The sequence below is a fragment of the Phasianus colchicus genome, chromosome 7 (assembly GCF_987193195.1).
Source record: "Phasianus colchicus chromosome 7, bPhaCol1.hap1.1, whole genome shotgun sequence".
Taxonomy (NCBI): Eukaryota; Metazoa; Chordata; class Aves; order Galliformes; family Phasianidae; genus Phasianus; species Phasianus colchicus.
This window is the reverse complement of record NC_143442.1, coordinates 13,571,172-13,586,057: the sequence shown is the minus strand read 5'-3', so window position 1 is coordinate 13,586,057 and position 14,886 is coordinate 13,571,172. Positions and strand designations below refer to the sequence as shown.

At 39.7% G+C, this 14,886-nt stretch overlaps 1 protein-coding gene across 6 annotated transcripts in view; it reads left to right on the top strand.

Annotated features, from left to right (window-relative positions):
• The window catches only part of MAP3K2 (mitogen-activated protein kinase kinase kinase 2), a 48,199-nt gene that overhangs the window by 4,839 nt on the left and 28,474 nt on the right, over positions 1-14,886 (top strand). The gene's annotated exons all lie outside the window — the stretch shown is intronic.

Sequence of the window (14,886 nt, the reverse complement as noted above, 5' to 3'; positions counted from 1 at the left end):
TAAAAAAAAAAAAAAAAGCGAGAAGCGAACGCATGGTGATTATTTCCCCCCCATCTCGCCTTTGAGGCGTACTGAGGCACCCACGAGGGTGTTTTTTTCTCTGTTTTCCTTGGTTCATAAATACGGTTTCGGTTCTCGCCTGTGGAATTACTGCATTAAATAAGCGGGGTGTTTCTGAGCTGCATTGTGTCCTCTGAGAGGGTGTTGGTGGAAGGCGGCAGGGGCTGCCCTGAGCGAAGGGGCCTTCGGGCCGTGCGGGAAGCGTTTCTCAGATATTTTTCTCCCTCGAACAATGCAGCACGTTGCGGGGTGCAGGAGGCCTTCAGAAACGTGTGCCTGTGGCAGGGCCCGTGTGTGCAGAATGAACGTCTGCACGCTGATCTCGCACAATATCTCTGCCTCCTCCATGGCGTAGCGCTTATTAGCGGAAAGCCCGAGGAAGCGTTCTGTCCTATGGAATTCCTTTATGGATCGTTTTATGGGGATGGGCGGCGATGAGTTGGGATTTATGGGACACTGCAACACCTTGGAGGAATTTTCTTGTATTTTTGTTCCTTACCCTTCGTTGTCATTTACAAATAACAGAAGTATTTTACAAAAAAAAAAAAAAAAAAAAAAAAAAAAAAAATCCCTTCGTGCCCACAGTGTTTATTTTATCTGCTTTCTTCCATGTATATTCAAAGATGAAAGCTTAACTATATAACGTTTTCTTTACACGTTTTGTTCTGTCACAATTGCCACCAAAATGTATTGAATGTGGTTATTGATTCAGATAATGAGGCTGTGTGTCATTGATTTGGGTTGGTTTTTTTTTTTTTTTTCAAGGTTTCATTGCGTTTTGGTAAAGTAGAATAGCAAAGTGATATTGGTCAAATTGACTCATTTCTGGAGAGAAATGCGTGCATGGTCTGTCTTGTTGAGCAGCCAGTCAGTGAGCTGTCTGTCTCCATGAGCTGTCAGTGGTTTACCTGATACTAATGGAAGACTATGGGGAAGAAAACAGATGTTTCCAAATTGCTTGCCTTGGCGTGCTGAGGCTTGTAAACTGTCAGAGGAAACTTTCGCTAAGAGAGCTGTGGTATTTGGGAACCCCAAGAGCTCTGCTGACACACATAAATAGACAGGTGCATGGGACAAGCTGAGTTTCTTTTAACATAGCATAAAGAATTGAGTTTTGTTCTTTAAGTTTGACATTTATGGTAAGAAAGGTCTTACCTAATTTTTGCTTATTTATTTTCTTTGATTTGACAAGCTCCTAGATGCTTTTCAGCAAAACTAGCCTTTCCCACATGGCCGCAGATCCCTCAGTGTGCTGTGGTTTGCAGGAGAGCTGCTCAGGGTGCAAAGCCACAGCAGTTAAAGGTGACTGTGGTGAGATGCAAAGGGTGTTTGGTTTATTATGAAGATACAGTTTTATCCTGGGGAAAGCAAGAAAAGTAGTCATGCTGTAGGTTTAATACATGCTCGTAGTTTTGACTTTACATTTCTTTTCTTACAGTTTCAGCATTAATATTTAGATCCAAATCAGTTTTTTAAAGTCATTATTAATGAGTGTTTATGGAGTACTTCTTGTTTAAAAAAAAAAAAAAAAAAAAGCTTTGCATATCAGCAACATAGATACCAGTTTTTGTCTTTCATCTGAGTTATCTTCACTGCAGGCTGGCTTTTTACATTGATGAACTCAGTCAGAAGTAATGAATAACATGTAATTTGTTTTTGCTACATTGTTCAGTGCCTCCTGAGCATTGTCTGAGCTATAAGTGGTGTTCTTATAAGCTGCTACATGGGAATGATGAGAGCAATTTCCTCTGTTGGTTTCCCCCTCTCCCTCCAAACACAGTGAAAGGTGTTTGTCCCACCAGGGTGGGAGCAGAGCAAAGGACAGATGATTTGGAGAACTTACTTTTGGATCATTGCTGTTATGGTTGTCATCTGTATAGACCTATCGATGCAGTAGGTGATCGTTAATTGCACTTTGGTTTTTTTTGGTAAATTTAGTTTTGTGTTTATGACAAACCTAGCTGGGGTTCCTTGCTAATGTATATATTTCTATTAGTTTATTTAATTACCAAACGTTAAAGTTTAGAAATTAAGTTTAGAAATTAAGTTTAAGCTTTGGCAATTCAGACATACAGCTGACGTAGTATTACATTTAACAAATCTCAGTGAAAATTTATTAACCACACCAATTTCTTTGTAGGAGTGAAGATAATTTTATTTTTTAAAGCCATAAATTGCTGTTTTAGCATTCTGATATTTTGTAGTGTTAAGAAATAGGTCACACACACTCTCATTGCTCATATGTTCCCAATGCTATTTTACGAGATGCAGCTGAGCACTGGGAGCATCAGTCAGAATGCAGTGTGCAAGTTGTGCTTCTCACTAGTGCACATCAGCGTGAGATCTTGATTTTATACTGTATTAATGCAGACACAGGCAGCTTGTGGGTGTTCATTAGCGTGAATGTTAGACTTAGAACACTTTTGCAGTGTTTTTACTGAGATGTCATAAATACATTCACCTTAACTGTATTTTCTGAGGAGAAGAAGTAGTTGTGGTACGAATGAATGGAGGAGAGGCGGGTTGCACTGCTCTGGAGATGCTTTCCCCAGCAATGCATGTACAGCACAGCTTTGTGAGATCACTTGAAGTTGGCCTTACTTGAGCCGGGCCAAAGCAGTGGTGCCTGCAGCATGCTTTATAACGGTGCTGGCAGACGGAACTTAGTTTTTCATACATGAGCAAAACTATTTTCTTCAGGCTGATGTTTTTTCTTTTCTGTAGCTTTGTTTTCAGCCTCTATTTCCTCATCTTCCTCACTTCCTGGTCTTTCCTCACTCACTTTCTTATGCCCATTCAGTCACGTATTTGTCTGCTTCTGTGCATTATCTGCAGTAGTAAAATATGCTGTTTTTGTGTTCCTGAAGTATCTTCTGCCAAGTAACAGTTTGACAGCAGTAGTGCCTTCTATAACAGAATTCAAATGTTTCAGCTGTTGAAGTTGCAAAGGCTGTAATTCTGAAGCTCAGGAATGATAACACTCATAAACAGATTTCATTTTGATAAAAGAAGGAATGACAGATGTGTAAGAAAGGATTTTGTGAGGTCACTCCCTGCTCTGAAGCAGAAACAAATATTCTGAAATTATATCTGATAAATGTTAATCTGATCCGGTCTTAAAAAAGCTCCAAAGAGGGGAATACCACACCTCTTTGCTGCTCTATTTATAGCTGGCACATAACGTAGCTGTTGTTACAGTTAGAAGGCTTTTCTTAATATTTAACTTTTGTCTGTCTTGGTTCTAGTTAAGCCAGTTAGTCCTTACATTACTCATGCAGGATAATGATTTCTGTACTGTTAGTGCTGTTTGTAGATGTGAGGACTGTTCCTCTGTCTCTTATTTCAGACTTCACTAAACTCTACTAATAGGCCTTTTCTTCACAGAGCGTGTTTTCTCATGTTGTCATCAGCTCCCATTGGATTCTGATTTGTCTGCATCTTTCTGCAAAGTTCCCTAGTCCAAGACTTACTGCAGCAGAATAAATAACTTACTCTGTAAGTTCCATCAGAAGTAAGGTAGCAGCTGTATTAAAATGTCATTTCAGGGTGTGCGCACGTCTTGGTTTTGTTTTAGTTTGGTTTTGGTGGGTTTTTGATGTTTTTTTTTGTTTGGTTGGTTTTCAACAACCATTATTGGCTCCTCCATATGTTAACGTGGGAGGTTGTATTAGCATCTATAAAATCAGGTAAGCCTTCATAAATGTGCATTTCAGTTATCTTCCCAAAGGACAGCATCTTGTACTGTGGTGAATTTAATCTTCAGGTTAGTTTTCTTATGTAGGCTTGCACAGGACCGGGGCTCACTAAGATATTTTTCAGGAAAATGGGCCTTTTCTGCTGTTCCACATCTATTTGCCAGCACATGCGATCACTCTGATTTGGAATGCACGTCTGCTGTGTGATGGGAAGCCTGACTGAAAACAAGTTCTTCTGGAGTTCCATGCAGATTCTGTTGGCAAAAAAAAAAAAAAAAAAGAAGTATCATAACATACAAGGATTTTATACATTTTATTTCTTTGAAGTAGGTTGTTGTGGTGAGGTAATTTATGTCGGTGTTACCATACCTGAACAGGCCTTCTGCCTCTTTGTCACGCGCTATCACAGCCCAGTGATAAAGCATTCTCTTTAGAGAATATTTATGAAGTCTCTGTGCCTGTGGTATTAGCGCTATCATGAATACCAAGTAAGACTTTCAAAGGAGAATTTACACGTTACTGGTGCTTTGACTGACAGGTCTTAGGTAAAGCCTTAATCCATAATGAAATCAGAAAAAACATACTCCAGCGTTCTTCTTCCAGTAACAAGCGTGAGCAGATGCTTAGGGAAGGGTAAGAACAAGGCAAGCCTATATATAAGAGAGCTTGAGTGAGTATTCCTTTGTCTCCAGCTATTGTCATTGAAGAGCTGTTCTAGATTTGGGTAGTTTGTTGTTGGTTTCATGCAACCAGCCCCTTTTTTTGTACGCAGCCAACCTGTGATTCTTTGGGAGGAAGTTCTATGGGTACACTACTACTTGTTATATTAAAATGTGCCTTCTCTTTGTTCAGAATTTGGCTTGTGCTGTTTTCCTTTGGTACCATGTTTGTTGTGGAAGGGAGTGAGCAATCCATCTCTAATATGACAGTCCATCTCTGGTCCTGCCATGATTTTGTGGACCTTGATCATTTTCCTCCTTCTCCTGGATATTTCTGAAATAGAGGAGTCCTAGCTTGCCTATTTGTACCCTACTGTAGAACCCATTCTTATGTCTTTGATTGTACTTTCTGATCTTAACTGAAGCTGCTCTATTTTAATACATCCTCTTCTGGAGCTGAGGTCCCCAGAGCTGATAGTTGTAGTCAAGATGGGCAGTGTTCTGTTTTGATGTGTACTCATTTCATTCATAGTAATTCCTAACATTGAATTTTCTGTCTGAGTGCAGGTAGACTTCAGTGCTGAGCCCTTTAGTTCTTTTTCTTCTGTGTAAATTTGTGACTGGTTCTCCTCACACCATCACTTCCACTCATCTGTGCTGGCTCTCCTCTGCTCAGTCTGGTGAAGACCACCTCCACCACCTCAGCTGGTATCCATGACAGACACAGTGTTGGCAGGCTTTTTACCTTGTTCTTGTTTCTTGGATAATTCAGAATGTGTTGAACAGCTCAGAGCCTTGAGGAAGCCTTTAGCACCCTGGCTCCATTGCAAAGCACAAATTTTGCTTGTCCTATATTTTAACCAGTATATACATGCAGGGATTTTTGCTCTTTGCTATGCCATGACTTACAAGAGCTTGTGGTCAGATTTTTTCTGGTACTGAGTATCTAAATAGATTATTGTAGTGACTCTGTGTCACTGTGACACAGTGAGAATGAGGATTGCTTCGTGCCACAGCCTACCCTAATGAAATTATGCATATGTCCATTCGTTTTAGCTCATTTGGTACGGGTCAGACCAAGGTATCTGTAGCAGCCCAGATCTCTGTAAGCCACCTTTCAAAAGATCTTTTAAAACTCAGAGCTGCTCAGTGGGCAGTTTCAGCGGGAATTCCTGCTGCTGCCTTTGTGTTGGTGGTCCTGCAGTGGCTATGTGAGGTCAGATGGTTTGGCAGTTTCAGTCACCTCTTTGCCCTGGATCTCCTGCTTGGCTCTGTGACTCATCTGGAAAGCAGTGGTTACAGTGGGCAGCAGGCTGCTCCTTTGACAGAAGTGCAAACTTAGTGGAACTGTAGCCATAAACAGTGATGAGATGTGCTTTTGTATAGCGAACCTTTCCCTCATCTACAATCTTCCAATTTTGTAGTCTGTAAGTTACCTCACTGACTCTCTTTATGAGGATTTTTTCATTTTCTCTGCCACGGAAAAAATATCAACATGTGGTATCTTAGGTGTTACTGTGATGGTTTGGTTCCAGTTGTTGAGCTGTGTGCTGTGAAAGAAGTAGGCAGGAAATGTTGTATAGATGCACTATCTTCATGCATTTGCCTTGGATGTGAAAAGCTAGGTTTTTTTTCTTGTTGTTGTTTCATTTGGCTTCAAATGTTGTGAAAAACTGCAATGAATTAAGTTATTTTCTAGTTCATGAGAAATATTGTTACTAAAGCACAAAATGAGAAAGGCTTCTGTACTCGATAGCTTGGTAGTATTTTATCATATTGGCTTATGTGGGGCATCCAGGTTAAAAACAATGCCTACTGAACATGGATTAAAAACTTCAAAATTTGTCTGCTTACATCTGCTCTGTTAGGTGAGGCCTCTTACCAAAATGATGCACAAAACTTATTATGCGAGTGGTTAAAAAATCTCTTTGGATTTTGTGTAGCATCTGCAGTGTGTGTGCAGATGTGCAGAAATGTTCTCCCTGTTCCCATTAATGTGTGTAAGAATGCACTTGGCCAGTGTTTCAGTGGTAATATTGGGCCCTGCGTGCAGTTCCAAGCACAGGAGATCTGAGGCTGCTCATCCCTGTGGCTCCTTGTTGGTTTTGCTACTCTGCGTGTTTGCTGTTGTTACTGAATGTTTTAGTGTGAAATTGGTGGTTGATTCAGTGGTGGTGTTTTTTATACCGTGCTGGAAACATGAGTTCCAAGGAACAGCTCAGGTGGTCTATAGCAAAGGCTGTTCACTAAGGATCCCTTAGTTGCAAAATTGAAATGGAAAATGAGGTATGTATTTTCACAGTGAAGATGTGAAAACATCCCTAGAATGAGATGCTGTCCATGCTGGTGGCACAGCAAGAAGCCAGGCAGGTCGTGTGAATCAGAGTAGCTGGTGGGTAGTGCTGTGTTCAGCTCTCTTGGTGCTTGATTAGAAATGGTAATGGTGTGATTTTCAGCTGTGATTAAAACAGCTGCAACTGTGAAATCAGTGAGTGTTGTTTTGCCTGAAAGGTGCTGTCAAATATGGTGGTTATAGTGGTGTAAAAAGAAAACTTCTCGGTTTAGTCACCTGAAGACAGATTCTAAGACTAGCTGTGGAAATAGATGGTGACTTTATTTATCTGGTTCATTTCTCCCAGGCAGTTGTCTTTTAGCCCATCCTGGTCACAGAAGTGAAGGTTGCACTGAGGACGACAGTTAGTTATTGGCATTCAGGGATGTGCTTCTTTCTGTGTGCAAGCAGAAGTGAAATCCGACGGTGCTGTGTGTAGTTGCTCTCGTGTTAACTGGCACGCTCTGGCTGTGAGCAGTACTACTCAGTTGCTGCTGGAAGCCAGCTTTTTTCTCTCAGCTGTTTTATTTTTGCTTAAGGAATAATGTGCGTAGGGTATGTGTGGTTCACTCCTCTAGTTCATGCGTACTCTTAGCATTGACTGCTTAATTTATTGTTTGTAGCAATGTCTGTTCTTAGAGCTGTGAAGATGGCAGGAATTGCTAATGCCATTAGTGCAGGTAAACACAGACAGTAAGCAAACTTATACTGTGCACAGTATTACTGTGAACTTTGGCTTAACCAGCGACCTTGAGTGCTGTCATAAGGAAGTGAGAAGCACCATGTTCTTTTAAGGTGTGTGCTGTGAATTCTCCATGATGGGAGGAAAAAACAAGGTTTTGTCTGCTGTCCAATCTTGGATACAAGTCATTCTGTTACAGTTGTGGCTGGTAATGCTTTTAATTGTAACATCTTTAGTCCCTATTGTAAATATTTTGACTTTGCAGTTAAAAATGGAACTGAAAGTAACCTTGGTGCCCCTTCTGAGAAGCAGCAGGAGACCTCCCAGTGGGATCAGCAGCTGCCGGGAGCACCCTGAGACTTTTGAAGAAGAAACAGAAGTGTTTAAATCCAGCTGTAACAGTTGCTAGGATGCTGGCCTGGTAGGATTGTAAGGGTTAAAATTTCACCTGTTTTGTTTGAGAAGCCTCTTATGCGGGTGTTCAATTCATTTCACACAGATTATGACAAAGTTACCAACGTCTCAGAAGTATTTTAGTCTGCCAGTGTGCAGTTGTTACAATGATATCTTGCTATACTCAGTAACAAAGTAAACTTTTGTGTGATGTTAGCAGCCTCAATCCATTTGTGTAACACACATCTTTGTTACTGGTGAGGAATTATTAAGGTTGTGATGCTGTGAGACTTTCCATCGCTGTGGTGATAATGGATTTCAGAGACACAGGAGTGATTTGGAGGCAGTGATGCAGATCTCTGGGGCTACAAATAACCACATCTAGTGCCTTTTTAGCACGTATCATGAGAAAATGTGCTTTCAGATAGAAATAGAGCTGGGCAATGAATAGGAGCAGGAGCAGTCAATTCTAGCTAATATGTTCTATTGCAAAATTAGCAGCACTAAAATGTTCTGCAGGGTGTCGCTGTGGCATCTGTCCAGGAGTTTCATCTGCTCTGACCTTTCTTTAAATTAAAATGCATTTATTTCATTTTTGTTGTGGTTTTTTTTTTTTTTTTTTTAAATTATTATTATTTTCTTGGAATGGTGAACAGCTTGTAAGAAAGCATTGCAACTTTCCAGGCAAGCTTGCTTGAAGTGAAAGCAAAGTGCTTGTTCAGTTAGGTTGAAAAATTAGTTATCAAAGAGAGTACTTTGGCTGTTGCTGAAGCAATAACAGGTACAGGAAATGAAGTTCTGTAGAAGTTGAATTAGGTGAAGAAAGAGATCTTGCTAAGGAAAGTAGATGTTTTCTATTTGGGATCAATTACTGCCTTATCTTTTTTTTGTGAAGTGGAGTGGGTTTATGAAAGGCTATAGCCAACAGAGGCTCTCGATGCTGTTTGGAAAGAAGAGCCTCATTCAAAGCAGGAAGCTTGTATTTGAGTGCCTTGGAACTCTAAATATTCTCATCTCCACTTATTAACAGTAAAGGAAGCGTAGAGAGATTAGTATTCCTAGACTGCAGTTACTTCATGGATATTGCTGTAAGTGCTGAGATGTTTATCTCAAAAGTATCACTTTTTTATAAACTCATCCGGAGCTAAATTACCATTTACTTTGCATTTTTACCAGAACAGTCATTTAAGAACTGTGCCCTTGCTTCTCATGTCTTCCAGGACTTTTAAAACTCTTTCACATCACTATCGTTGCTCTTGGAGCTGATCAATGGTACATGAAGGTGTCAAATCACGCCAGGAACCAGCAGGTGGAAGTCTGACACTTGTCACTGACAGAGTCTTTCAGTTTATTCTCAAGTTTGCTTTGCAGAGCACTTTGAGAGATGAGCTTCCTTGATGGTGCTAAAATGGACAGCATCATTTTTTACAAAGCACAGCAGTACAACACAACAGTATCTCGTTGTTTGTGGCTGCCTAATCATTGCCCGTCTGTAAGGAGTCCTCTTTATTGGATTCTATGCTACGTAGGAAAATTGATCTCAAAATATTTTAATCCATCAGCTGAGTTTTCTGTTACTTAATTCAGATTTTTAAGCAAATAATTAAAATACTGTGTGGAAAAGCAATAAGTAGGATAATTGCTGTAGTTAGTCCCATTAACTGATCTCCAATCATTTCAAGAAGCTGTATTTTGCTCAGCACTAATAGCAGTCCTTGAAACCAAAACATTTACTGTTTTTTTGCTTTTAGTTTGCTGTAGATACCAAGCTGATTATTACAATATTTTATTCTCAACTGATGTGGGGCTGAATATCAGCTACTTCTAGCCTTTTCTTTTACCCTTTTTAGTTCTTTATACAAGATTTGCAGTTTTCCAGGTATATGCAGATATTTATAGCAATGGTCCAAAATGCTGATGCACTCATTTTGGGAGGAGTCTTTGTTAGACTCCTCTGCATGTCTGGGTCTTTATAACATTTCATCTGGCGAGTATTACCAATAGTGCATTGTATCTCTTAGCTGTTGCAGGTGGTGACATTTCTGTTCCCTTAACACAGTGCTGTGCTTTGGATACATCCTTTTGGTGTTGGTTGTTTTTTCCAAAAGCATTCAAAAAATGGACACTGACCATTTCTTCCTATTTGTTACAGCACTTGCGGTCTCACCAGCTCAGTTCAATAGAACGTGTATCTGAGGATTTGTTGTCCATCTAACGTGATTTGATTTTGAAAGAGAAATGGTGGTTTTGCATAAGTTGGAAGTCACTGATTTCTGAAGTCTGTTGTGCTGATAACGGTAGTTGGCTCAGAGTATTATATATGTTTAAAACTACTCTGTATCTCTACAGTAGGTTAAAATAGCTTAGGGCTCTGAATAAGCTTGTTTAACTATGAGAGAGTGAGAAATTCAGGATAAAGTTTAGTGCTGACTAAGCTACAGAAAGTCAGAACAAGACTTGAAATATCTGGAAAGGCAGAATCAAAGTAGTTTTGCAGGAAATAAATGAGGAATCTAATTTCTCTTTCTGCAGAGAGCACTGCATGTGTTTTGTGTTTCTTTTTCTGTCAAATGTTCTAGTGGCAGGAAGGTTCAGGTTAGCTGTTCAGGTTCTAATGGTTGGATGATGATTTTTCTGGAAATATGGGTAGTAAGAGTGGGGAGAAAAAAAAAAAAAAAAGCAGGGAATCCAGTGTATTATGCTGTGAATGGAGGACAGCAAGTCAGTCCTGAATTACTGCCCTGAGCTGCCAGTTGACTGTGGGAGGTGCTGTTCCACATTGTCCCTCTTTTCCTTGCTCTGGGCATCACCAGGCAGCCCGGCTGTGGGTTCTGCTGTCTGCCAGCCCTCCCTGGTGCAGCACAGCGCGGTGCCGCCTGTGTCTCTGCTGACCAGTGCAGCTGATCTCCCAGGTGGGGTAAGATAAAGGCAGAGTACTTCAAAATCCACAGGGAAGTGTAGCAGAGCCTAGGAGGGTGAGCTGTTTTAACAGCTCTTTAGTTTGTTGTAAGAGTCTTTCACCTGTTCATTTTCAGTATCTTTTCATATTAAACGATCTCATAATGCTGTGTGTGAGAGAATATTGGTTATTTTATTCACCATTTAAGCTTAGTTTCTTATTTTCAAGTAGGGAATTTTTCTAAAACAGAGTTAACATCTGATGTGTAATTGTTGGACTCCAATTATTAACAGAGCTTTATGTTACCAGCTTGATATTTTTCTTCTTCCTGCTCTTTGCTTCATTTTTTCCTGCCCATTATGATTTTGTGTTGCAGCTCCTTTGAAACAAATAAAGTGGTTTTTTGTCTGATGTTTGTGTTTACATTTGTATTGAATGTTCTCCTTTACTTCCCTCTGTGTGCAGTTATCTTTTTTTGGGTATCTTTAAGAATTTCAACAATTCTGAATTTTCATTCATGCTTGCCACACTAAGTTCAGGTCAGTTATGCCAATGGATGTTTAGAACAGTGATTTTTCTCGGTGACTTTAGGTGATCTTGATCTGCTGGTTCCTTGTATGTATGAAGCTTTTATGTTTATTATAATTGTACTCTGTATATTTCTGCTGAATGCACCAAGACAGTTCATAGGAAGTAGTTTTGGAAGAGTCTGTCCTGTCTGGATAATCTCTGCCCCAAACCAGCTCTCAGTGACTTGTGCCTGGGCAGCTGATAGAATCAGTGCCTGGCAATGCAGCTGCACAGAAGGGGGGAAATACACCCTGCCCATGTCCCTCGTGTGTATTTCTGTACAGGTAGATAAGGAAATAAGAATGAGGGAAGAAACCATAAAAGCAATAAAAGAGCATAAAAAATACACTCTATCTTTATTTGATTTTTAGATTTAAAGCAAAAATGTGATGAGCAGTGCTGCAGGTTATTTCTGGCTAATGGTTAAGTAGACATATTTGACTAGGTGACCATCTGAGGTGTTTCATCAGCCTTGCTTTCTTTGGTTTATAGGAGATAGTGTAAGGCTGAACACTGGATTGTTTAAAAGCAGTATTTGGGGGTAAAACCACTTTGTCTGCCTCATTCTTCCTCTGAATTGTGTCAGGCTTATTGTTCTGATTACCTGCAGTGCAGTGCAGTGTTACTCATGAATGCTGTTCTTCATATTTATCTGATTCTTCCCGTCAGGTATTTTTGTGTACATGTCTCTGAGAAGCAATGCTAACAAAGTTTTGATTTCTTGTTCTGTTGGTTTAACTGGCTTATGCCTAATGTAGTCTAATCTCCAATTTAATCTTAACCTGTGATTAGGATGATTACAGTGCATCTCCTTTGGAGTTCACACTGCATCGTTTTACTTTGGTGCAATGACAGGAACTGTGAATTTGTATCTTGTGCCTGACTTATATCAACCTTGCTCATTTTCGTGAAAATTTGTAGGGCATTACTATCCTTGGGTACCCTGAGCAGTGGTTGCAGCAGGTTAGTGGGCTCCAGAGGTGTAAAACAGCTTTCTGTACAGCAGAAGTGTTACTGTATGCATTGGTTGCTGCTCTGCTTTTCTTCTTGACTCTGAACATATGAAGCGCCCTGAAAGCTCTTAAGTTCTTGAGAGCTTATGCACTGCCTTTACTGCCTCCGATGCTGAGGAGCTGGTAGCTCTTACAGCAGCTATAGCTAATGTCCCTCTTTAAAAACTGAACTTGTGCTATGAAGTTGGATGCTGTAGAAACCATTTCATTTCTGCACATTGGATGTCTCTGTTTTCCACAAGGCTCAAACACCCCTGCTGGCTTGCTTAGTATGGACCTCTTACAGCATCTGCTTTCTTTCTCCTTCCACTGTGTGAAGTTAAAGCTTTTTTATTTTATCCTGGAATACAAGTTGTTTTAAGGTGACTGAGTAAGTCCTGAGAGATTGTGTGGTGTGTGTGCCACTGTTTGTGTGCCCTTATGTAGACCCTGCTGCAGTTATTGTAGAAAACCAAAATGCACATGGACAATTAGCACTGAGTGTTTCTACAGCTAGATTACTGCCTGCGAGACTTACTTGCCCTCAGGCTTTATGTCCTTTACCATGAGAAAGCTAAAAGCAGTTTCTGAGCATCACCTGGATATATTCTTCCCGCAGCAGCTCTCCCAGATCCCAAAAGACTCCCAGGCTCTGTGGAAGGCCGCTGAGGGGAATTGAGTCATGAATACGAATGGCCTTCTCTCCGCCCTGATATCCCAAATGCTGTTGCTAGGATATTCTTTGTTTGCCTTTCTTATCCCATCATCACCTTTTTGAAATTCACTGTGTCATCCTTTCTTGAATTACATTCAAATTCAAGCTGCAAGACCTTGGCATAATCTTATTTTGCTTTCCTATCTGCTGTTGTATTTTGCTGCTTTTGCTTCTCTGGAATCTTTCTCTGAGTTCCTGTTTTCCCTACTTATGCTCCCTTTTTGTTCTGGATTGTCACCATACTTTTTTGGGAACATACTTTGTGTTGGAACAGGATTTCAGTTGGAAATGATCATGTGAGAATTTCATAAATTATTCTGAGAAAACTGTATCTTCTGTTCTTTTTATCTTCTCAGGACTAAGAAGTCAGAAGGGGAAAGAAATGGTTGCTTATTCAATGGATTATGTGTTCCTAATGAGCAAGGCCATAGAGTAGGCCTAAGGAATGAATTCCTGTAACTGGAACAACTCGTGTATTTTTCGTAAAATGTTTCATCATTTTCAGTTCGCTTGCTCTGTATGAGCCCTATAACTCAAATTTCTTGAGCTTCCAAATTCAGTTATTGCAGCTATGTTGAGGATGAGCATATGGGGTGTTTTTGTTTGGGGATGGAACCTATCCTTGTTTTCTTAAAGATTTGAAATGGTTCAGAACTTCTGTTTTTCTTTGAAATATAATAATAAATATTATAAAATATAATAATATTATAAAATAATATTAAAAAATAAAAAATAAAAAAATAAAAAAAATAAAAAATAATAGTATTATAAAATAATTGAATAATAATAATACACAAGAAGGTATTAAAATACTGCATTGAAAGTCATGAGCCACATTTTTAAGTTTAATGTATCAGACAGATAGTAAAGTCAGGACTATTTATGAAAGTGACACCAGTTCTCATTTCAAGATAGTTGGAACAAATACATAATTAAAAATGTTTTATGAGCGCTGCAATGACTAGTGAATAATTCTTTGGAAAATCCCTGAAGAGAGCTAACAGTACAAAAACCACAGTGTAGGGGATGATAGAATGTGCATTCTCTTTTGCTTTTTTGGCTCTTAGGGGTGTAGAAAACAGAGAATCAGATGGGAGGGGGGAACTGGTTAGGTTATTTCAGGCTATGTAGGTAGAACTGATGAAGTAGGCAAAGCTGGTCTCCTGGCATCTTCCAAGAGCAAGACTCAAAGATTCTGTCTTTATGTTGAGGGATTTGGCTACTCCTAATTTCGCAAATAAATGAAAATCCATCCCCTGCTTTTTCTCTTTGAAGGTTGGTTTGAGTCCATTGCTTTTGTGTCTTCACAGTCTTCTCATTCTGTTATGAAATAACATTTTTTGTTTGTTTATAAGATTTTTGTTTCCTACTGGTAGATGCACGAGGAAGGCTAGAGCTGATACCTGTGAAGCTGGTCTTGAGTCTGAGGGCAGCCCAGGCCAGGTGTACTTCTCATATTCTTACAGGCTTTAGTACTTTCCAAAGCACCAGAGGGTAATTTCTTTCCCATAGCACTCAGAAGCTCTTTCAGGTACTGCTTTGAGGCTGTCCATAGACTTGGGAGTAGTACAAGAGAGTGCTTGAGAGCCTGCTCTCCTTTTGGCTGTTATAGAGTTTGAAATAGACACCATGTGTCAGTCATCTGTTATGTAGGCAGAAGGCAATATATAGGGGGAAACGTTCTATGGCTCTCCAGTGCAAATTTCTTTCTGAAAAATACAGTTCTTTGCAGGTGCTGCCATAAGTACCTGAAGCTTTCTATTTTCTCTAATGAAATGAATGCTATTTCTGTGAAATTGGTATGTAAGAGACATGATGGCAGAAACTTAGAATGAATAGACTTATCTAACTGAACTGAAATTACTTTGAGATCCAGAAATAGGGTTTTT